General features: G+C 41.4%; 1 non-coding gene across 1 annotated transcript; it reads right to left on the reverse strand.

Moving 5' to 3' along the window:
- Positions 1-19,995: 19,995 nt before the first annotated feature.
- Positions 19,996-20,136, reverse strand: LOC116476098 (U4 spliceosomal RNA). Its single transcript, XR_004250152.1, has one exon. It is a non-coding gene; the product is annotated as a U4 spliceosomal RNA (small nuclear RNA).
- Between the last annotated feature and the right edge of the window lie 6,037 nt (positions 20,137-26,173).

Here is a 26,173-nt window from a genome sequence, read left to right on the forward strand (position 1 = left end):
ACACGTGAAGAGAGGCAAGGGCAGAAGCAGGGAGACCAATTAGGAATCAGCTTCCGTAATCTAGGCAAGAAACGATGGTGGTTTGGACCTGGGTAGCAAAGGAGGTGGTGAGGAGTGACTGGGTTCAGAGTATATTTTGAAAGTAGGACTGAAAAGACTGCACATAAGGTAAAAGAAAAGTCAAAAATGACTCTGCTATGTTTTGGATTTAGTCTGTCCCTGCACAAACTCACGCTGAAATTTGATTCCCAATGTGGCAGTGTAAGTCATATGGACTAGTGGGAGGTCTTTGAGTCATTGAGGCTGGGAGGGATTCCTTCATGGATATATGGTCTCCCATGGAGGTGAGCACTTGCTCTCTCAGGAATGGATTCATTCCTGCAAAAAAAGGTTCTTAAAAAGCGTCTGGCTTCCTTGGTTTCTCTTGCTTCCCCTCTCCCAATGTGATCTCTTTGCAAACTTCACTCCTCTTCACTCCACTTCTACTTTCCACCATGAGTAGAAGCAACATGAGGCCTTCACCAGAGGCAGCCTCCCAATCTTGAACCACCCAGCCTCCAGAGTCATAAGCCAAATTAGCATCTTTTCTTTATAAATTACCGAGTCTCCAGTATTCTGTTTTAGCAACACAAAACAGACTAAGATAGACTTCCAAGGTTTTTGACTTGAGCAACCAAAAGGATGCAATTGCTGTTCATGAAAATCGTGACGACTGCAGGAAGAGCAAGCCTGTGAAGGAGATACCACTAGCTTTGTTTTAGTCAGATTACATTTTAGTTGCGTGTTGACATCTGAATTGAGATTTCAAGTAGACAGTGGGGTACACAAGGCTGGGGTCAAGGAAGACATCTAGCTAAGACAGAAATTATATATTCAGCTAAACATAAGTCCATACTGACATGTCTGACCTTAACCCAGTACCACAGAGTTCATTCTAGCCTTCCTGTCTTGCTCATCTGTAACTTTACTCTCTGACAATGAGAAACCTGGTTCCACCAATGAAGATCATTCTTGACCTTGACAGAGGAACTTCTGTGAAACAGGGGAACCTAAAGCTTGGCTGGAGTGTGTTTCAAAGAGAATGAGAGAAGAGAAATTGGAGTCAACAACTATATGTAAACAGTGGTTCCCAACATTCAGTATTGATCACAATCACCTGCAGGCTTGTTAAAGCACAGATTGCTGGGCCCACATCCAGAATTTTTGATTCAGTAGATTTAGAGTAAGGCCCAAGAATCTGTATTTCTTACAAGCTCCCAGATGATGCTAATGCTGCTGGTCCTTATACCACACTTTGAGAACCACTGGACTCACGGAATTTTGCTTAACAAGAAAGACAAGAAATGGAGCAATAGATAGAGGGTGAAGTTTTTTGGGGTGTGTGTGTGTGTGCATGCACACGTGTGTGTGTGTAGGCAAGTGGTAACAGCACATTTGTAGTCTAATGAGAAGAATCCAGTAAAGAGGAAAAGAATACTGTTTCAAGAGATGGGGATAGTGGAAATGGTAGGGAATTGCTGGAGGAAAATCCTTGAGCTGGTGAGGGGATAGAATCAGTGCCAAGAAAGGACAGGCTTGAAAAAGCAGCATGTTCAGTTCATTCTTAGTAATTAGAGGGAAAGCAGAGTATATCAGAACAAACGGAGGTAGATGAGAGGCGGCACCGGGGCCTTGTGAAGTCTCTTTTCATTGCCTCTCATTTCTCGATGAAAGAATATGTAGTTATCCCCTGAGAGAGAGGCTGGAGGAGAAAGCGTCAGAGTTTGGAGGTTAAAGAATGCAAAGAATCGCCTAGGAGAAAGGAGAGTAAATAGATTAGAGAAATACAGAATGATTGCTATGCAGCATTATGGGCCTTCTTGGGGTGAGTGGTCAGGAAGTGAAAGTGAGACAGGCATGTGTGGCTGTGTTTTTCTTCCAGCCTGGTTCAGCAGTACAGGAACAGGCGTGGAGTAAGAGCAGAGTTGGATTTGCACAGGATGTGGTTTCTCAGGGAAAGGCAATGAAGCAAGAGAAAAGCCAGAGATTTGGCTTGTTGACTATAATGAAAGCACTTTCCATTTCTGTTTGGCCTTATGAAATATTCAATAAAAAATACTTTCTACATTTATCTTTTCCTGTTATTGAAGCAATAATAATAATTGCAATTTTGAAGGCTGTGACCATCATGGAAATGTGTTTATAATACAGTGTTACTGAACAAAGGTAGGATACAAAACTGGGTCTATCCTGGGATTGCAGAAAAATAAAAATGACGGAAGAATGTGGACAATGATAAGTACAGGGATGATTGAAAACAGTTTTATTCATGTAGTGGTGAGATTGTGGAGGAATTTCTTTATTTTCCTATTTATTTATGTTCAGTTTAGGCCAATAAACATTAATTGAGCATCTATTAATGCCCACCATTGTTCTAGGCTCCAAGAGCACCAAAAAAAAGAAAGAAGATTCAGAAAAGAAGAAAGAGGAAGATGGGAAGAAGACGGTGGAGAACAAGGAGAAATTATAGTTTTCTTTTTCACTTAAAAAGCCTACAGGCTAAGAATGATATTGCCATGTTTTTGTTTATATAACAAATCATTATACTAAAAATTTTACCATAAATGTGGCAAATATGATTTTAGTCTCTTTAACACACTACATTAGTTATATTCTTTTGGTTATAAGTAAGAATCTTACTAAAATTAAGTTAAGCAAAGCAGGACACCTGATTGTAAGGACTGGATCACAAAAATCTAATGGCAAGAAATAGTGGGACCCCAGGAGCAAGCTGGAAGCAGAGACCTGAACACAACTAGTCTCTCTGCCTCTCATCTCTACTCTTCAGTGAGTGTTGCCTTCATTCCTCTCTCTTGCTGCATACAGCTCCCTCTCCTCCTCAGTCCATATGGCAGAAAATGATGACCTTGAATACCTTTACTTGTTACTGGTCCAGTAATTAGGGAAAGAATGATTCTCTCTCTCTCTCTCTCTATCTCTCTGCTCTCTCTCTCCTCCCCCTGACCCCCCACCTTGCCACCCATAGCATTCCCAGCTTGAGTCAGACATCCATTACTAAACTGATGAAATAGTAAAAGCGTCCAAGAAAGGGATTTTGGTCAAGTTTGGGTCAGATGGCCACCTCTAAACCAATCAAAAGTGACAAAAGGGCTGTGTTGTTTTCAAAACATGGCTGCTGAGAGTTCCACCACTGTAAGCATGTGATTAAAAAACAAGGAGGCTATTCTAAAAAATAGCAAGGCTATTACCCCAATAAGTTTACATTCCTTCTCTTTTCTGCTCAACATATATACACCCTCTTCCGCTGCACATGAAATTCCAAATATGACCTTACTTTACGTAATACAACCATCTTCTCCCTAGTGGCAAAGCCACACCCAGCTACTGCACCAAAAGGAGATTTCACAGAACCACTACTCTTCATTCAGGATCTTCAGGTGATGTCCATTATTTCTTTTGTGCAATTTCCATCTACTCCAGGTATGACCCTTTCTGATTTTACAACTGGCAAACAAAATGATAAGTGTGATCAATGTAACCAACTTCTACCCTGTATACAAATGTGGAGGAAAAACAAAATAACTACCAAAAAAAATCCAAATGGGCACTAGCCAAAAATACATATTTTACTCTTTTTATTAGAGATAATAAACTACATTAAATGACTGATGTATTTCATGGGTCACTGATAAGTTCCATTCGAGAAGAACTCCATTTAATAGTACTCCATGACACAAATCTTTTCATCACCTTTAAAGTCCTAGGTCTGCTACATGGTACTCCAGGGACAAGGCCATGACCATGCAGCTTGTTTCTTAGCAGAAACATTGAGGAATTTTCTCACCTTCTTTGTATCTATTTAAGGACCTTGGTTTGGGGCCACATGTAGGAAGCTATTAATAGAATGTGGGGTAGGTTAGCAAGGTGGCTTTCCCTCAGATTACACTGGCTGATTGTCTCTGTACCTAAGGCTCTATTTTGGTCCAGGAAGCTGCATCCCTTAGTCCAACAGAGGACCTAGAAAAAGGGGTATAAGGAAATCCAGGTCCTCTAAGATTTTCCTTTCTAATTGTTGATTTTCCAACTTCCCCATAAAAACCTCAATCTTAGTTTTAGAGATGGGGAATAACAGAGAGTCCAGCTGTTATTATTTACCAGACGTGATTTTCTAGCCCAGTCTCAGTTCACTGGGTACTAACAGGGAAGATGTTTCTTCCTTGTTGCATTCTTGATCTCTCATTCTGTGTCTACTTTCATCCAGGCTCCTGGGACTGTAGCTCACCACTGACTGCAACATCACCCTGAAAACACAGAATGCAGCCTTGCTGCCTCAAGTTGAAATCATCCCTTAAGTTCTGTTACTCACAATGCCTGCTCCCTAGGACCAAGCTCTCTATTAGTCAAGATTCTATTAGTTGTATTTGAAAGACATCCTCTCAAAGAACTTAAGGGAAAAAAAAGAAGGCTGCGAAAGAGTGAAACTAGTAGCAGGAATGAAACCCAATTTCGATAATGAACTAGAACGAGGGGTTTAGTCCTAATCAAACCTCTGCCTCCCGTATGTACTCTTCCAGTCAGCTTCACTGATACCTCTTGCTGCAGAATGGTTTTCTCTATTTTTCAGGCAACATGATGTCAAATGTGGCTTCTGAGAGCTTCTGAGTTAATGGGTTACTGGCCCATGTGACTGGAGGAAAAGCAGCTCTTTCTCAACCCCCAGTTGGTCAGATGGATCAATCAAGGGTAGTTAGGAAGCCCAGCTCACTCCTTATAAATGTGGCTAGGGAATTCTGCCACTATAAACTATGGAGAATGGAGGTGGGAGAGTTCTCATATTAAGAGGGGATATACTTGTTCAATAAACACACAAAACTGTATGCCAGTGAATTGGATAACTTAGGTCAAATAAATTCCTAAAAAGATGTGAACTACTGAAACTGACTAAAGAAGAAATAGACAAATCTGAATAAACCTATAACAAATAAAGAGATTGAATTAGTAGTTTTTAAACTTCTGACGAGGAAAAGTACAGGCTCAGATAGCTTCATTGATGAATTCTTTCAAATGTTTAAGGAAGAATTAATACCAATTTTTCACATACTCTTCTAGAAAATAGAAAAGTAGGGAATTCTTTTCAACTAATTCTATTGGGCCAGCATTACCCTGATATCAAAGCCAGACAAGCCAGGCACGTTGGCTCATGCTTATAATCTCAGTGCTTTGGAAGGCCAAGGCGGGAGGATCACTCGAAGCCAGCAGTTTGGGCAATATAGCAAGACCTCATCTCTACAAAAATAAAAATAAAAAATTTTCTAAAAGCCAGACAAAGACATCATAGGAAAAGAAAATTACAGATCAATATCTCTTACGGTTATAGACACAAAAATCCTGAACAAAATACTAGCAAACAAATACAACAACGTACACAAGGATTAATCACCGTGGCCAAGTAGAATTAATCCCAGGAGTGCAAGATTGGTTTTGTAGCCAAAAATCAGTTAATGTAATATACCACATCAACATAATAAAAGACAAAACCATAGGATCATCTCAATAGTTGCAAAAAAAAATTGTCAAACTCTACATTTTACCATGGTAAAACTACTCAGGAAACTAGGAACAAAAGGGAACTTCCTTCATCTAATAAAAGATATCTACAAGAAAGCCCACAGCTAACATCATACTTTTTGTTAACTTTTATTTTAAGTTCAAGTGTACATGTGCAGGTATGTTATACAGGTAAACTTGTGTCATGGTGTTTGTTTTACATATTAATTCATCACCCAGGTATTAAGCCTACTACCCACGAGTTATTTTTCCTGATCCTCTCCCTCCTCCAACCCTTTACCCTCCAACAGGCCCAAGTGTGTGTTATTCCCCTCTATGTGTCCATCTTAATAGTAAAAGATTAAATACTCTCCCCCATGATCAATAATAAGATAAGGATGTCCATTCTTACCACTTCTATTTAACATTGTACAGGAGTTTATAGCCAAGGTAATTGGGCAAGAAAAAAATAATAAAGGGCACCCAGATTGGAAATAAGGAAATAAAACTATCTCTATTTTGACATGATTTTATATAAAGAAAATCCTAATGAATCCACTAAAAAATCTATTAGAACTAAAAAACAAGTTCAGCAAGGTTGCCAGCTTAATATACAAAATATTCACTACCGATTGTATTTCTCTATGCTAGGAATGAAAATCTAAACATTTAAGAATGCAGTTTCATTCACAATGGTATCAAAAAATAAAATACTTCTTTTTAAAACAACTACAAATTCTTAAAAGTAAAAAACATTGCTAAAAGAAATTAAAAGCCTAAATAAATAGAAAGACATATTATCCCATGTTGATATATTGGAAGAATATTATTAAGATGGCAATACCCTCAAATTGATCTATAGATTGAGTACAATCCCTATCAAAAGCCCAGCTGACTTTTTTTTTTCAGAAACTGGCAAAATTCTAAAATGCATATGGAAATATAAAGGACCCAGAGCAGTCAAAATCATCTTACAAATAAAGTTGTAGGATGCACACTTTCCAATTTCATAAACGCAATAGTAAATAAGACAGTGTGGTACTGGCATAAGAATAGACATGTAGATCCATAGAATAGAATCAAAGTTCACATATAAATCTTCACATTTATGGTCAATTGATTTCAACAGAATGTCAAGACGATTTAATGAGGGAAAGAATGGTCTTTTCAACTAACAGTGCTGTGACCATTGGCTATCTATCTACACAAAAATAAAGTTGGACCCATTCCTCACCATATATACAAACACTCCAAGTGGTTCATAGACCTAAATGCAAAAGTTAAAACTATAAAACTCTTCAGAGAAAACATAGGTATAAATCTCTGTGATCTTGGGTTAGACAAAGCCTTCTTGGATATGACACAAAAAGCACAAGCAACAAGGGGGGAAAAAAGAACTGGACTTTATCGTTTTTATAGCAACAAACGCCTATACCAAACAAGAAGAGAGATCTCAAATAAACAATCTTGAAGCAACTAGAAAAAGAAGAACAAACTGAGTCTAAATTGGGCTGAAGGAAGGAAATAACAAAGATCAGAGCAGAAATAAATGGAGACCAGAAAATAATAGACAAAAAAATTAATGACAATAAGAGTTGCATTTTTAAAAGATAAAATTGACAAACTCTTAGATAGGCTAACTAGGAAAAAAAGAGAGAAGATTAAAATAAAGAAAATTAGAAATGAGAGAGGAAACATTACAACAGATAGCAAAGAAGTGCAAAGGATCAAAGAAAATTACTGTGAACACTCATACTCCAACAAATTGGGTAATCTAGAAGAAATAGATAAACTTCTAGATACAAACAGCCTGCCAACATTGAACTATGAAGAAATTTTTAAAAATCTGAACAGACCAATAATGAGTAAGGAGCTGAATCAGTAATAAAAAACTACCTCATCAAAGAAAAGCCCAGGACCAAATGGCTTCACAGCTAAATTCTACCAAACATTTAAAGAAGAACTAATACTAATCCTTCTCAAATGCTTCTATAAAAAACTGGAGGGAACACTTCCAAACTCATTTTATGAGGCCAGCATTACCCAGATACCAATGTCAGACAAGGATACTACAAGAGAAGAAAACTATAGGTCAATATCCCTGATGAACATAGATGGAAAAATCCTCAACAAAATACTAGCAAATTCAATCACATATTAAAACAATCATTCGCCATGACCAAGTGAGATTTATCCCAGGGATGCAAGGATGGTTCGATATACACAAATCTATAAATGTGATATACCACATTTACAAAATGAAGTATAAAAATCATCTGATCATCTCAATAAATGCAGAAAAATCATTTGATAAAATTCAACACTCTTTCATGGTAAAAAACAGAACTCTTAACAGATTAGGTACAGAAGAAATGGACTTCAACACAATAAAGGTCATATAGCTAACATAATAATTAACAGTAAAAAGTTGAAAGATTTTCCTCTGAGTTCAGGGACAACACAAGGATGCCCACTCTCATCATTTCTTTTCAACATAATACTGGAAGTCCTAGCCAGAGCAATTAGGCAAGAGAAAGAAATAAAAGGCATCCAAATAGAAAAGAAAAAAGTAAAATTTTCTCTGTTTGCTGATGACATGATCATATATATAGAAAATCCCAAAGATTCCACCAAAAAACTACTAGACCTGATAAACGGATTTAGTAAAGTTGCAGGATACAAAAACAACATATGAAAATTAGTAGCATTTCTAAACACTAATAACAAACTATTCAAAAAGGAAACAATTACATTTACAATAGTAACAAGAAAAAAATTTAAACCTTAGGGGTAAATTTAACCAAGGAGATGAAAGACCTCTATACTGGAAACTATAAATCACTGAAGAAATAATAGGAGGAAATACAAACAAATGAAAGATACTCCATGTTCATGAAGCTAAAGAATTAATATTGTTTAAAATGCCTATACTACCCAAAATTATCTATAGATTCAATGTAATCTCTATGAAAATTCCAATGTCAGCTTTCAGAGAAATGTAAAAAAAAAAATCCTTAAATTCATGTGGAACTACAAAAGAACAAAGCTGGTGACATCACACTCCCTGATTTCATAGTATGTTATAAAGCTATTGTAATCAAAACAGCATGGTAATGGCATAAAAACAGACACATCAACCAACGGAAGAGAATAGAAAGACTGTAAATAAACCCACACATATACAGTCAATTGATTTTTGACAAAGGTTCCAAGAACACACAATGGAGAAAGGATGACCTCTTCAACAAATGATGCTGGGAAAACTAGATATTCACATGCAAAAGAATAAAATTAGAAACTTATCTGACACCATGAACCAAAAACAACTCAAAATGAATTAAAGACTTAAACATAAAACCTGGAACTGTAAAACTACTAGACGAAAGCATAGGCAGAAATCTCTACAACATTAGCCTGGGCACAATGGTTTTTTAGATATGGCCCTGAAAGCTCAGGCCACAAAGGCAAAAATAGGCAAATGTAATTGTATCAAACTAAAAAGCTTTGACACAGCAAAAGAAACAATTAACAAGGTGAAGAGACATCTTTGCAACTATACACCTGATAAAGGTGTATAGACACAGCAGGATTGTGAGGGAGCCAGGAAACCTCCAGGGCAGCCCTGCAGGATGCCACCGCCACAGCTCAGCCTCATTCCATGTGAAATGGAGCCCACTCAGCCAGGAGGAACAAGGTGCTTCCTGCAGCAAAGCGAGCAGCCAGGACCAAAGGCTTAAGGATCCAAAGAACCCAACCAGTAAGGGGGCAGTCTTGGAAGAAACTCTAAATATAATGCAGTAATAGAAACTCTTATTTGCCTAATCTGACATTCATTGTTTCTTCCTCTCTATTCACAGAATCCCACTTTTGACCTGGGGCACATTGCTACCTATAAAGAGTGCATTTCCCAGGATCCTTTGGAGTTGGCTGTGGCTATGCATCTAAATTTTGACCAATGGAGTGTAAGCAGCATTGAGCTTATACTCACCTCTCTTCTTCCTTCCTGCTGCCTGGAATGCAGACTTGATGGCTGGAGCTCCAAGCAGCCATCTTGGGCCAAGAAACGCTATGTAGAGAGGCAGAGAGACAGGAGCGTGAGTCTCCTATGATTATGTGCAACTACCATCCACAGAACTTTCTACTTTCAGAGTTCTTCATGCAAGTTAGAAATAAACTTCCAACTTATTTAAGCTATTGTTATTTTTTGGTTTTCTGATACATGCACACAAATGTAATCTCAAACAATACAGAAATTCCACACAAGTATTATCTAATTAGATTTTTTTAAGTTTATGAGTGCACAGCATAATCAGGGAAACTAAATACTTCATGTTGGCTCCTTAGAAAGGGCTAGTGAATATCCCAAGTGGAAAATAAGAGATAAATAGGAATCTTACCTAATGATAAAAGAATAATGTCCACAGGAAGATTTTTTTAATCTTAAATTTGTATGCACTTAATATGACAGCTTCAAATTATGTAAAGCAAAAGCAACCAAACTGAAAAGAAAGAGAAACAAATCCACAAAGTTGGAGATTTTGGCTGGGTGTGGTGGCTCACGCCTGTAATCCCAACACTTTGGGAGGCCAAGGTGGGTGGATCGCTTGAGGTCAGAAGTTTGAGACCAGCCTGGCCAACAGAGTGAAACCCAATCTCTACTAAATATACAAAAATTAGCCGGGTGTGGTGGTATGTGTGTACCTGTAATCCCAGCTACTCAGGAGCCTGAGGCAGGAGAATCACTTGCACCTGGGAGGCAGAGGTTGCAGTGAGCCGAGATCATGCCACTGGACTCTAACCTGTGCAAAAAAAAAAAAAGAAAATTGGAGATTTTAACAACCTCTCCTCTATTAGTATAATAACTGTTATGGGCTGAATTGTGCCCCCCCACCAAAATTCATCTGTTGAAGTCCTAACCCCCACTCAGTCCCGCAGAGTGCAACTGTATTTGGAGACAGAGCTTTTAAAGAATTAATTCAGCTAAATGAGGTCATTAGGGCAGGCCTAATCCAACATGCAAGTTTCATGTCCTTTTGGCCTCACCTCTGGGTCACCAGCTCTGTGCACATTCCAACCAGCTTTACACAGGTGCATCTGACAGTACCCCACCTCCCCTATGCCAGGAGCCTTTCACTCCCCGCCCAACGGCTCCTCTGCTAATGCCACAGCATGAGACACCCACTGGACATTCACATATGCAACCCTGAAGTTGCATAAGGAGTTGACACGCTCAGGACAACACTTGACCAATGGAGGACAGAAACCAAAGCCCAATGTGCTTCGCTGGAGATGGTTCTGGGGCACCTTCCATTGTCCTTAGCCAGGGGTGGTGACCCACATGATAAGGCAGCGTGCATTGGCACTCCCTCCTTCCCTGCTTCACTCCCCACCCTTCACCCCTGCTCCAGGAATCACATTCCCAAATCGGCTGCTCAGACTCAAGCCCAGGCCTAGGCTGTGCTTTTAAGGGGACCCAGGAGCATGAGCCAGGGCAGCATATGACCTGTCAAGGTGTCTTCTTTTTGATAAAAAGATACCAGACACACACTAAGTCTGTATCTGCTCTTAACCAGTCACACCAACTCTCCTCCTCAAGGGGTCTGCTCGAAGACATAGTTTTGAAGGCTAAGGCTGGAATCTTACTGGCCCCTGGATGTGAGGTGTTGTCCTCATAGAGGTCCTGCAGTCTGTCCCTTCCTCCATGAGCAACCTGACCTCCGGGTCAAGCCTCATCACCCAGAGCAGGGACCAGGGGACACATTGTTTTGTCCCTTTGCAGACTGTCTTCAGTGAGCCCTACTTGCACCTCCTGCCACTGCCTGCTCCTGGGGCATGCTTAAGACAAAGCCTATGAAAATTGCTATTGAGTCATCTATGATGAAGAAATAGATGTCCTTAACATCTTACAGTGTTCCCTGTGTAAGGTCCAGTGGGGAAAACTTCTCAGGCCACAGAGGCAGGAAGGGATGTGCTCTCCTGAGGAGCCTTTTTGGGTTTACCTTACAACAAATTATTATGTTTTCCCTTCTGCCCTAGCTGCTAGGGAGCCTGCAGCCACAGCAACTCAAGAGGGCTATTGAAATGTGCTCTGTGCCCTAACCCTACCCCTGGGCTTCATCTTATTTTCCTCGCTGTGCTTTCTTTTATCCCATTTTCTCAACTATTTTGTCTTCTTATACATATCCTTGGAAGCTGCCACAAGTCCTCTTTTAGGATCTAGATAAGGCATAAATAATTAAGAAGGGATATGGATGAGGGAGGCAGCCCAATGAGATAAAGAGTGCAAAAAAATAAAGGCTGAATAGGCATTACCCCAAAGATTATATACAAGTAGCCAACAAGCATATGACAAGATGTTCAATATCACTAATCAATGGAAAAATGCAAAACAAAACCACAACATCACCCTACACCCATTAGCATGTCTACTATTAAAAACAGAAAACAAAATAACAAGTGTTGGTGAGGATGTGGAGAAACTGGAACCCTTGTGCTCTGTTGGTGGGAATGTAAAATTGTGTCATTGCTGTGGAAAACAATATGGCAGCTCTTCAAAAAACTAAAGATAAAATTACCATATCATCTAGCAATCCCTCATCTAGGTATATACTCAAAATAATTGAAAGCAGGGTCTCAAAGAGATATTTGCAGCTGGGTGCAGTGGCTCACGCCTGTAATCCCAACACTTTGGGAGGCCAAGGCAGGTGGATCACATAAGGTCAGAAGTTGGAGACCAGCCTGACCAACATGGTGAAACCCCGTCTCTACTAAAAATACAAAAAAATTGGCCAAGCATGGTAGTGTGCACCTGTAGTCCCAGCTACTAGGGAGGCTGAGGCAGGAGAACCATTTGAACCTGGGAAGTGGAGGTTCCAGTGAGCCTAGATCGCGCCACTGCACTCCAGCCTGGGTGACAGAGCAAGACTCCACCTCAAAAAAAAAAAAAAAAAAAAAACAAACAAAACAAAAAAAACAGATATTTGCACACCTATGTCAAGAGCTGGAAGCAACCGAAGTGTCCATCAACAGACGAATGGATAAACAAAATGTGGTACATAATATGAGAAAATATTTAGCCTTAAAAACGAAAGAAATTCTAACACATGTGACAACATGGATGAACACTGAGGACATTCTGCTAAATGAAATAAGCCAGTCACAAAAAGACAAATACTGTAAGACACCACTTACATGAAGTATCTAAAGTTGTCAAATTTATAGACACAGAAACTAGAAGGGTGGTTGCCAGTAGTTGAAAGGATGGAGAAATGGAGAATTGTTTAATGGGTTTCAGTTTTACAAGATGAAAGAGTCTGGAGATTGATTGCACAACAATGTGAATGTACTTAACACTACTGAACTGTACACTCAAAATGGTTAAGATGATAAATTTCATGTTATATTTAATCACAATTTTCTTAAAGTAAAGGCAAGAAAGACAAGCTTATTTTTTCATAATTTTTGCCCAGCGTACATCCTGATGTCAAGTTGAAAGGAGCTGGTGGTTTCATTTGGAATCTGTCCCATCCCCACCCCAGCCTTTCAGGAGAGATAGGGAGTATTTTACATCCAACCAGTGAGAGTAAAAATAATCATCTAGCTTGGAGGTAAATAAATATTCAGGATTTGAACAAAGAATCCTTTCACTTTGATAATTATTCTTAGGTGTTCTTTTTCCTAAGTAGGATTGCCCCAAAACTGTAATTGTTCATCTTGAATATGTAATCAGAACCACATTTGTGAGACACAATTTTTTTTCTTTCAACTTCTCTCTCAACATCTACTCCCTTGTTCTAATCTGCTTATGACAATGTACCTCCCACATGCAACTAAAGAAGCAAAAATGTCAAGTGAAGTGTTTTATGTTAAGGATCCAGATTACTGAACAGACTGTGTCACTAAAGCATGTTAATAGTGTAAGCAGAGGGAAATATAGGTTAGTGAGTCAACGCTTTTCTAGTTCATCAGAGGCCAAGTAGTCTTTTCAAATGATTGATATTTTGTTCAGTCTTGGCTAAGTGATTCTTCCTTTCCCTTCCAACCTAAAGCCCATGCTAATGGGAGGTTCCCATGCCATGGTTTTTGAACTTTTATATGAAGTTAAAACAAAGATAAGTTTCATTCTGATGTCTGCTTTTAATGTCATATGATAAAATCTGGAGTTAAATCAAGAAACAAAATCAAGGATAAATGTATAAAGTGAGTTTTCTGTCAAATCAAAAAGTGAAGAATGGCTTGCTACATCCAGTATACATCACCTCACACCCAAGTGTAAGAACTGAGTTAAATTTAAATGGTGATCACTTAATGACTTGCCCTGTGACCCTGGGAAACCCTCTGACTTCCATCTTATTTTTCCTACCAATAAAATTATTATAAACAAGACATACTTTTTTTTTTGAGACAGAATTTCACTTTTGTTGTCCAGGCCGGAGTGCAATGGTGCCATCTCGGCTCACTACAACCTCCACCTCCCAGGTTCAAGTGATTCTCCTGCCTCAGCCTGCTGAGTAGCTGGGATTACAGGCACCCGCCGCCACGCCCAGCTAATTTTTTGTGTTTTTAGTAGAGACAAGGTTTCACCATGTTGACCAGGCTGGTCTCGAACTTCTGACATCAGGTAATCCACCCGCCTCAGCCTCCCAAAGTGCTGGGATTACAGGTGTGAGCCACCGCACCCAGCCTAAATAAGACATACTTCTGATTCAAGACATCCAATGCTGTTTAAAGGAGAGATGTACCAGAAACTCTCAAAAGCCTTGAAGTAGCCATGCAATAGACTGGCAGGCTGGGAAAAGCCTCATTAAGCAGTTCTACAACCATGGCAGTCAAGAGGTCTTCTCCATTTTGGCCCATGGTGGGGAAAGATTCCATTCCATTCATGTGGGGCTGTGTTCCCACAAATGGTCCACATACACAGGTGGTCTCCAAAGGTCTATCAAGCAGTGTTTGATAGCTCAGCCATTTCAGGGGCAAATGTGATCAAATAATTTTGTTTACATAGATCTTAGAAATTTGAAATGGAATATTAAATTATCTTAATTTTCACAGACATCATACTACATCCTCAATAGTCATTAAGGATGACGTTTTCTACATTTATAAAAGCTCTACGGGCCAGGAGTGGTGGCTCACGCCTGTAATCCCAGTACTTTGGGAAGCCAAGGCGGGCGGATCACTTGAGGTCAGAAATGAGACCAGCCCAGCCAAAATGGTGAAACCGGTCTCTACTAAAAATACAAAGATCAGCCAGGTGTGGTGGTGAGCACCTGTAGTCCCAGCTACTCAGGAGGCTGAGACAGGAGAATCACTTGAACCCGGGAGGTGGAGTTTGCAGTGAGCCGAGATCGCACCACTGCACTCCAGCTTGGGTGACAGAGCGAGACTCTGTCTTAAAAAAAAAAAAAAAAAAAAAAGGTTTTACATACACTGCAAAGATTTTGTTGTTTAATTTATCTTGGAGTATTTTTACCTCACTAGCACATTACTATTAATGGAATATGGTAATATCTAAAATGGTGGCTAGGATGGGAATAGACTTTAAGATTAAATAATTATCATCTAATACCACCAGCACTTCTGTAGCTGTTTGCAGTTTACAATTGCTTTCACCTTCATTTTAACCACACCCTGAGAGAGACAGAGCAAGTATTCTCCAATTATTAAGAAAAAACTAAGCTTTAAAAGTTTAAGTGATATGTTTCCCAAGAAGAGACAGCTTCTGATATATTAATAGTAACTCTATTAAAATTTGGAATGTAATTTCAGGAGAGACAGAGAAGCTTTAATTCTTTTTTGCAAAAATCCATGATCAAGAGAAATTTGTTTTTATTTGTTTTTATTTTGTACTGATCATGAGGTACTGAATTCATTAAGCAGATATCAAAAAATATTTTTCGTTTTATTAACATTCTGTTAATAATTCAGAATATTCTGTTTCTGAATTATTTCAAGCATTAAAATTTCTATTTATTTTCAAAAAAAGTATCATTCCATGATATCAATAATGCAGAGTAAAGATAGTTTTTCTTATTTCAGTTGGGCCTCCTCCATGGATCTCAAATGAATTGTCTCATGTATTCATTCAGAGCCAAAATTTGTCAAGTTGTAATATGAAAAAAGGACATCAGGACATCATACGAAGAGTGGCCTGTTGTGCAAACATCAGGTCGTGGGTTGGCCCTTTCTTAAAAGTTGATGGTTTTCTTCATTGTTTCAAGAATAAAATCAACACCTGTTGTTGGGCATATTTTTACATCATATGCAAATGCTGGAAATGTTAAGAATGACTTTCCAGGGCTGAATGAAGCCAGACTGTAGTAGGAATCCTTCTCCTTCACAACATCTGTGTGATGCTGGCTGATTTAGCATGTGATGGAGCACTGAACACACTCACCAGTGAGCTATGCCCATCATTTCTGTAAACGGCAGCACCATCTGACAGAGCTCCTCAGAGCTTGCTGCAGTTCCTCATGACTTAACATTGTGATTTGGTATTCTCAAAATTAGTAGAAGTAGGCCGGGCGTGGAGGCTTACGCCTGTAATCCCAGCACTTTGGGAGGCCGAGGAGGGCTGATCACCTGAGGTCAGGAGTTCAAGACGAGCTTAGCCAACATAGTGAAACCCCATCTCTACTAAAAATACAAAAATTAGCCAGTCATGGTAGCATGCGCCAGTAATCCCAGCTACTCAGGAGGCTGAGGCAGGAGAATCGCTTGAACCCGGGAGGCGGAGGTTGCAGTGAGCCAAGATGGCGCCATTGCACTCCAGCCTGAGCAACAAGAGCAAAACTCCATCTCAATAAATAAATAAATAAATTAGTAGAAGTAAAGTCAAAGGAAATAAAACAATGAGGTGTTAACCTGTAATTTAAGCTTTTTTCAAGCTATATTATATAGACACTCTGTGAATGATTCCAAACAGTATCAACTCTCCCACTAATATGAAACCATTATCATTTTTTATGGTCAATTTTTTTATTCTGCTTTATTGTTATTATTTTAATATTTGTGACATATTTTGTAACTAACTGAATTTTTTTTTTTTTTTTTTGAGACAGTCTCACTCTGTCACCCAGGCTGGAGTGCAGTGGCATGACCTCGGCTCACTGTAACTTCTGCCTCCTGGTTGGTTCAAGTAATTCCCCTGCCTCAGCCTCCTGAGTAGCTGGAATTACAGGAGTGCACCACCACGCCCAGCTAATTTTTGTATTTTTAGTAGAGATGGGGTTTTACCATGTTGGCCAGGCTGGTCTCAATCTCCTGGCCTCAAGTGATTCGCCCGCCTCGGCCTCCCAAACTGCTTGGATTACAGGTGTAAACCACCACGCCCGGGCAACTGAAAGATTTTTATCCACACATTTCTTCAAACTTTTGAATGAAGGGCCTACAGTGAGAACAAAATTGAGAAATACTATATAGGGGTTTGCAAACTGGGTCACAAAGAACACTCATTTTTCCATGAGATGGACCAACATGTTTTGCACTAAAATACTACAATGGCAATTCATATTTTACGAATCCACAGAATAATAATACGTTTCTAGACAGAATTTTCTCAAGATGTTTTTCTTCCATACATTTTCTAAATTTTTTGATATCTGCCAATCTTGTCTGCAAATGAGCATCACCAGTAAATGATTAAAACAATAAGCTGATAACAAAATAATATTTCCTGAATATTTTAATAATGTATTTTTTCAATTATGTATAGGTTTAAAACTTTTTTTTTTTTTTTGAGTTGGGAAACTCGCTCTGTTGCCCAGGTTGGAGTACCGTGGAGCGATCTCGGCTCACTGCAACCTCCACCTCCCGGGTTCAAGCGATTCTCCTGTCTCAGCCTCCTGAGTAGCTGGGACTACAGGTGCATGCCACCATGCCCAGCTAATTTTTGTATTTTTATTAGAGATGGGGTTTCACCATATTGGCCAGGCTGGTCTCGAACTCCTGACCTCGTAATTCGCCCTCCTCGACCTCCCAAAGTGCTGGGATTACAGGCGTGAACCACCGTGCCCAGCCAGATATAAAACATTTTTCTCTGGTAAAATTATTCCTAGTTGACATGACAGAAATAAATGTCAATATATTTCAGTATAATCTATAAAAATGCCATGGCTTATAGTTTCATTTAAAAAAATTATTCTAGAAATTATGCAAGGTAAAAATCTTAACCCTTTCCTGGGCAAAAAGAACATATTATAAATAAAGTAATAAAGGATAAATTGGGGGGAAATCACAAAAAAATATACAAAGAAGTTTTTTTTTTTTTTTTGAGACAGAGTCTTGCTCTTTCGCCCAGGCCAGAGTGCAGTGGCGCTATCTGGGCTCACTGCAAGCTCCGCCTCCCGGGTTCACCCCATTCTCCTGCCTCAGCCTCCCGAGTAGTTGGGACTACAGGCGCCCACCACGGCGCCCGGCTAATTTTTTGTATTTTTAGTAGAGACGGGGTTTCACCGTGTTAGCCAGGATTGTCTCGATCTCCTGACCTCGTGACCCGCCCGCCTCAGCCTCCCAGAGTGCTGGAATTACAGGCGTGAGCCACCACGCCCGGCCGAGGTTTTTATAATTCAGTGAGAAAAAAATGAACCAACAGAAAAAATGGAGAAGGACATGAATAGGTATTATTACCCAGCTACAAATACACAAGCCTTCGGTGATTCCTGTAACAGAAAATAGTGAACTTGACAGAGCAATAGTGATGGCTCCTTAGAGTCTTTCATGGCTTATGGTAAATACCTACTGAGCCCATTCAATTCCTTCTCACTCTAAATCCATGTCCACCAAGCAATCTTCTGACTGATAAATTGTTAAATTGTTTTCTCAGGTTTTTGGAGCCTGAAATGAGATGGGTTGGATTGTAAATCACAAATGCATAAATTATCTCTGAGACTTATACATCAGTCTTATATTAAAATAACACTGTATAGATATTTTTAGACAACAAAATACTTTTATCTATTGTGAGTCTGGTTTTGAATCACTTCTCCAGGCCTGAACAACACTAGATAGGCTGATAGAAATCAAGTTTATAGACTTGCAAAGCCAAGAATCAAAACTTTTACATGTTGACTACAAATATATAAAAACCACTAACCATTAAAAAATGACTGATAAATTGGACTTCATTGCAATTAAATGTACAAGACATATACGAGAATGTTCATAGCAGCATTATTTTCATTAAAACTCCAAACTAGAAGCATCTGAAATGTCCATCAAGAGAAAATGGTGCCAGGCAGGGTGGCTCACCCCTGTAATTCCAACACTTTGGGAGGCTGAGGCAGGAGGATCACTTGAGCTCAAGAGTTCAAGACCAGCCTGGGAAACACAGCCAAACCTCATTTCTATTAAAAATTTTAAAAATTAGCCTGGCATGGTGGCCCATGCCTATAGTCCCAGCTACTCAGGAGGCTGAGGCAGGAGAATCACTTGAGAGCAGAAGTTGGAGGCTGAAGCGAGCTATGATTGTGCCACTGCACTCCAGCTTGCACAACAGGGCAAGGCCCTGTCTCAAAAAAAAGAAAAGTAAAATGGATAAATTGAGGCATAGTCATACAATGAAATACTACACGACAACGAAAAAGAAGCCATTGGCCAAGCATGGTGGCTCACATCTGTAATTCCAGCATTTTGGGAGGCTGAGGTGGGTGGATCACTTGAAGTCAGATGTTCGAGACCAGCCTGGCCAACATGGTGAAACCCCGTCTCCACCAAAAATACAAAAATTAACCAGGCTTGGTGGTGCATGCTTTTAATCCCAGCTACTTGGAAGGCTGAGGCAAGAGAATTTCTTGAACCCGGGAGGCGGAAGTTGCAGTGAGCTGAGATCGTGCCACTGCACTCCAGCCTGGGTGACAGAACAAGACTCCATCTCAAAAAAAAGAAAAAGAAACCATTGCAACTCACAGCAACAAGGACGATGTAATGTTGATCAAAAGACAGTAATCTCTAAAGATTTCATTTGTATATTTCCCCAAAACAGGCAAAAATTAATCTGCTATAGGGCAGTATAGTGGCAATCTTTTGGGAGGTATCAGCTTGGAGAGGGGGCATAAGGCAGCCATTGGAGGCCTAGAAAGGTGCTATGTGATGATCTGAGTAGTGGTTAGGGCTACATCCACATATAGATTTTCACTGAGTTGTACCCTTTGGATGTGTGTTTATATAATTTATACCTCAATAAAAGAAATTTTTAGTTTTTAAAAACTTTGAACACCTGGAATAAGGAGTTATATTGTCCATAATCATTTACCTAGTAATTTTTTTTTGCTCAGTTTCCATAGAGGTGGAGGTTGCAATGAGCCAAGATCACACTACTACACTCCAGCCTGGGCAACAGAGTGAGACGCCGTCTCAAAAAAAAAAACCTATTTTGGAAGAAAATACCTATTAAGAAGCTTGTTAAGGAAGAGAACATAAAGACATGAATCAGGAGTCAAGGCAACCAAAGACTATTTTGCCAAGTCAAAAATTGCCAATGCCAACTATATGCCAAATCATCCTGGTGAGGTATTGGGAATAGTTTTCAATTATCAATAATCGTGCCTCAGACAAACCCCATTGGCTATGATACTGCCACTGCGCAAAGTTTGCCTAGTAAGTTTCATGTGCGCGTTCACTAATGTAGAAAGTTTTGGAGATTAAGCAACTAATCATAATTATATGGTGATGTTCTGCTGGGAAAACCTTGAGACTGTGAAGAGAAATGCCTCCTTTGTGTATGTTAGTGTATGGTTTAGCAGGGGAAAATTTCTAGTGAGATGCCAATAGTCCAATCCTGCTTATATAGGAGCTACAACTTGTCTGGGAGGTGTTGGACAATGGAGGTAAAGCCAAAGGGAGATAAAGAAGCCAAAGGGGTGAGCCATGTTGTCTCTGAGAAAGAATGGACTCCATGGACTTTCCCAACCTTTCTCTTTCCAGGAAGCCAAAGCTCTGGAGGGAGGGGCTGCAGAGGCAGGTGCCTACCCAGAGGCACATCTTCCAAGTACCAGTGACTCAGAGACCTGGGGGGACTCTCAGGAACCTGAGTGTGAAGAGGGCTAGCCAGGGAAAGGTTGGAATTTGGCGCCCCCTACAGGACAAATTTATGCCCAAGAAGACACTGCTGGAAGTAAACCCAGTCACCCAGAATCTCTAGGGACATTTACTGAGGCAGGGGCAATTCTGCCAGACGTGCATCCCCCAGGCCCAAGAGCACCTGTCCAACATGGAAGCGGCCTAGTGCAGAAAGCTGGCATCCCGGAGGAGAGATGAGGAACTCACCACGGATCTAGACCTCACTGGGTGGACCTGGACAACAACACCCCAAGTAGGATTCAAAGAGGTGCCATAGCTAAATCTGCTGTTTGTCTTCTATTCACATACTTCATGGGAGATCCTTGTGGGCACTTTTGCAGGAGACTGCAAATGTTTTATATGGGGAAAATTAATTCATTCCACATTCATCTGATACCTATTAATAACGTGCCTACTGTGTGCCAGGCACTGTTCTGGATGCTGGAGAACAAAGCAGGAAAGAAAAAAAACCCACCCCAGGTGGCATGTACTGAAAATGTTACAATCTGAACAGATAACAACAACCACCAAATAAAAATCTATTTTGGGCCAGGCATGGTGGCTCACGCCTGTAATCCCAGCACTTTGGGAGGCCAAGGTGGGTGGATCATCTGAGGTCAAGAGTTCGAAACCAGCCTGGCCACCATGGTGAAACCGCGTCTCTACTAAAAATACAAAAATTAGCCAGGTGTGCTGGTGCGTACCTGTAATCCCAGCTACTCAGGAGGCTGAGGCAGGAGAATCACTTGAACCCGGGAGGCGGAGATTGCAGTGAGCCCAGATTGCACCATTGCACTCCAGCCTGGGCAACAGAGTGAGACTCCATCTGAAAAAAAAAAAAAAATCTGCTCACATCTGTAATTCCAGCACTTTGGGAGGCCGAGGCAGGCAGATCACGAGGTCAGAAAATCAAGACCATCCTGGCCAACACGGTGAAACCCCATCGCTACTAAAAATACAAAAAAATTCTCTGGATGTGGTGACAGGTGCCTGTAATCCCAGCGACTCAGGAGGCTGAGGCAGGAGAATCGCTTGAACCTGGGAGGCGGAGATTGCAGTGAGCCAAGATCGCACCACTGCACTCCAGCCTGGCAATAGAGTGAGACTCTGTCTCAAAAAAAAAAAAAAATTCTATTTTGGAAGAAGATACCTATTAAGAAGCTTTTTAGGGAAGAGAACATAAAGACATGGATCAGGAGTCAAGGCAACCAAAGACTAAATTTCTCTACATGGGAAAGGAACTAGAATTTTGAGCCAAATTAGATATCTGAGCCTTCAAAATGACAGCCATGTGGAATATTATATAGTGTGAGACAGTCAAAGCAATATCCCAGTCATGGGGTAGGCCAAGGGCTGTTAGTAAAAAAGATGTCTAATACTCCGCTTTGTGTTGTTTGCATGGGCCTCTGAACCAAGTTTCTTAGTTTGCTACCACCACAAAGCCCTTATAAGGTGAACGTCTTCCTGGAAAATTGCAGAGGGGCAGAATCCCTCATCTGGGCAAGGTAGTGAAGGGGTCAGGGACATGGGAAAGGAGGAGCCAGGGTCAGAGATGACACTGGGAAGAGAAGCTCTGAAGAGTCTACAGTCTAGAGTGAGGACAGGGATTGAGCAATCTCACAGAGCAGGAGGCCTCTGGCTTCTGCATTACACAATTTACCAAGCAATTTCACGAGCAAGGTTCACACAGCACTGACACAGTTTCCCTGCTTTCTCCTTTCTGTCTTCACATATTGAAGTATAGGAGTAGCCAGATAATTGTGGCTTTCATTTCTTCTACACTTAATAGAATTAACAGTCTTGATGTAACATAGTTCAAAGGTTCTGATGTGAGCGTTCAACTTCCTCAGGCTTCAGCGTTGAAAGAACCTTCTCCACTGAAGGAATCCTTCATAGAAGAGGCCATGGAACTATCTATGAGGCTTGCTCTCATATCAGCATTCCAAAGACTCATCTCTGTGTGGTCCTTTCCCCCACCTCGCCTGCTCCATGGAGGGAGGAGAGGGATATGTTGGAAGCAGTGAGTTCCTCTTCAAAGGTTCCTGTCTTCTATGTTCAAAGCCTAACTTCCTTGCCTCCTTGCCCCTAGTTACGGCAAACAACCTTCCAGCCATTCCCAATCTGTAATCCACATCCATTCCCAATCTGTAACCCACATCAATTCCCAATCTGTAACCCGCATCTGTTCCCAATTTGTAACAACCCACATCTGTTCCTTATTTGGCATGCTTAGTTCCGAAACTGCTCTTCCTGCTGCTGTAGCCCCCACCTCCGCTCCATTTGAAGTAGCTAATCCGGATCAGCTTAGATTGTGTGGTCCAACCCCAGCCAAAGGGGACCAAACACAGTAACAGGGACTGACGGCATTAGGGTTAAAACCCACTTCCCTCCTTTGTTTGGTGTGCTCTCGCAGTGACCAGAAGAACAAGCAGCACCCCTCTGAAGAAGTAAATTTGCCTTGCTGAGTGCTCATTTTCTTTGCAACTCTTATTTCCAACACTGTCACCTTAACCAAGCCAGAGAGGCTTGAAAAAAACTATACGGAGAGTTCGACATGTGTTTCCTGGGAGGTGGGGTATGCAAGATCTAGCATCTAGTGTGAAAGTCTGAAGGTGAGCAGTTTCAGCCAGGCTCAGAGGCTAGGATGGGTGAATGGCAGCCTCTCCAGAGCCTGGCAGAATGAGGGTGCCCCACTGCTGTCCATGGGCCAGACTTAGACCTTATGGAAGACAGATGGTCATCTTAGAATGAACTAGACCAAGAAACTTTCCTGGGGAACAAACCCTGAGAGCTAAGCTCCTGAATGCTGGAAGCTGAGGAATGAGTGGCTGGAGTCTTCGCAACCAGCAAATGGAGCAAGAAATACAAACTCTAATGAGAAGAAACACAAACTCTAACACCCACCACCCATGAAACAGCCCCAGCAGAGAACCTCCAATGCACCCAGAGACCTCTGACATCAGATGAAAGCGCAACAGCCTGTTAATACCTGGACTTTTTTCTCGAATGCCCCATCTCCTTCAGAGAGGAGGTAAAGAGAAAGACAAATGAACCAGGCCTTCCTTCCCCATGGCAGACCCACAGGACAAGTCAGGCAAGAGCCGAGAGAGGTAAGAGATTTCCATGGGAAAGGAGGCCGGGGCTTAGAGATGCATTATTTTCATCCCTTGGCTCATGGTCCCATTCCTCCATAGCCAAAACCAGTAGTAAGGTATCTTGTCTTGTTAAATAAGGTAACCTTCACAGTTCCAGAGATTAGGACTTGGATATCTTCAGAGGGCCACTATTCACCCCACCGTCATGGCCTTGGTGAAAATGTTCTCAAGGTAGTAATGGGACAGGACAAACCAGGCTACAGAGAGTGGAAAACTGAAAAGTGAGCAAGTGGAGACCCCAAGTATAGTCCACTATTTCAGGACGTTGGGCTATGAAGGACAAGAGAGTGAATAAAGTCAAATGAAGGTTTCATTCAAGATGGGAGAGGTTTGTCAGGTGTGGTGGCTCACGCCTGTAATCCCAGCTACTCAGGAGGCATGTGGATCACTTGAGCCCAGGAGTTCGAGGCTCCAGTAAGCTATGATCACACCACTGCACTCTAGCCTGGCTGATAAAGCGAGGCCTTGCCTCTAAAAACAAAAAAGATGGGAGAAGTTTGGAAAGTTTAAATTCCAGTGAGAAGGAGCAATTCAAAGGAAACACTGGAGAGAGGAGAGAAGTGGATGGCTTGGCCCTAGATAGGAGAAGCGGAGCAGGGAGGGTGTGATGCACACAGGTTTGGTGGAAAGAAGCCGAGGTTGGTTTGTCTCTGCCCATGGGGGACTGAAGGAAGTCATCTGTGGAGACTGAAGGAGGCTCTGGGTGGAGGGTCACCTGAGACTTGAGAAAAGGTGAGAAAGTGTGAGATGGTTTCTACAGAAAACTGGAAATGTGCTGGAAAGAGAAGGGGATGGTGCTCTCCAGGCTCCTCTAGGCTTCCTCGCGGACATCCTTTCTGATGCCAATGCCCACGTGACCTAAAACCACTGGCCCTCATGCTATCTTCACTGTCCCAGAGGCAGGTGGAGATTCGGGCTGAGACAGGATGAGGGTCTCCCACCTGAGACCCAGCTCACCTCTGTACGAGGACTCAGGCCCAGTCCTGGAAGCCCTGGTGGGGCACACATGCTGTTCTTCCCACCACCTCCTTTGTCTATTACCTGAGATGCCAAGCAGAGCTCCTCCTCCTGGTACAGCCTTGTTCTTCCTATGCATATCAGCTCTTGCAGATGGCAGCCTCGAGAGAGGGCTCACAATCCAGCAGTTCTGCATAAACAGCCAGACTCTGAATTCAATTTGGGCTTAATCTGGATCTCTCCTGCCCACAGGCTGAGGAATATTCTCCTTGCCTATACTACAGCTTTTTCTCCTGGGCAGTGCCCTCAGACCTCTTTATGCTCCCAGAATCCTCTCTTTCTGGTTTTTTATCAGAACCTGGGAGGGCGGGGCAGGGGCACAGGAGTAATCCTCATCTGTCATGCAGTCATGCAGCTACAGTGGTGTCATCTGTTCAGTGAACACTTGTTCCCACAGCACCTTCTCTGTGCCAGGCACTGTACTGACGATTGGGATACAATTGTAAGGAAAACAGGTATATCAGGATCCACATGGAGCTGGCAGTCTAGTATGGGACAGGCATTAAACCAAACACACAAAATAAATGCCTAAATATAAATCATGACACGTGCTCTGAAGGAAAAGAGCAGATTCTATGATCAGGAGAGATGGGGGAGGGGCAGTCAGGGAAGTCCTGTCTGAGGAAGTGACAGAAGTCCCCTGTGAGCTAGGACCTGAAGTGTACACCCGAGTTAAGAGGAGTTAGTGGTGGGTCAGAGAGAGCAGCAAGTGCAAGGGCCCAGGAGAGAACACACCTGACAAATTAAAGGGCTTGAACTAAGGCCAGTGCATAGTGACAGTAAAAGACAGGGCTCGAGAGGTAGGTAACGGCCAGATCACATGGAAAGTTGCAGGTAATGTTAAGCACTTGAATTTAATTCTAAGTGTGATGATTCCCCATCCAGCGTCTGCAGCGCAACAGCGATGATCTATTTCTAAAAGATCCTCTGGACGCCACATGTAAAATAGATCACTGGAGTGAGGAGACACAGGGTACAGCAGGAGTAGACGCAGGACAACAAAACGAGGCAATTGCAGCAGTTCAGAGGGACCAGGTGGCTTGGACTAGAAGAGTGGTGTGGAGATGAGGGAAAATGGACGTTTGGGGAATATGTTTCTCCATATGCATAGAAAGGCATGGAACTAGAGGAAGAACAGAAAGAGAAGAGAAAACCATCCAGCACTGAGTGTTCAGGAGCCCCAACACTGAGTGACAAGAGTCAGGCTGTCACAAGGTAAAGCTGGAAACCATGACCATAGTCCACAACAATACTGAGCACTTGCCCTGTGCCAAACTCTGGGCTAAATTTTTACACGTATTATCACATTGAATATTCTATGACCGTATGACAGAGCCTTGGTACCCAATGACCACGGGACCTTCCACGCCAGCCTGCACTGGCTAATTCCAAAAGTC

The sequence above is a fragment of the Hylobates moloch genome, unplaced genomic scaffold, assembly GCF_009828535.3.
Source record: "Hylobates moloch isolate HMO894 unplaced genomic scaffold, HMol_V3 SCAFFOLD_10, whole genome shotgun sequence".
In the NCBI taxonomy this organism is placed as follows: domain Eukaryota; kingdom Metazoa; phylum Chordata; class Mammalia; order Primates; family Hylobatidae; genus Hylobates; species Hylobates moloch.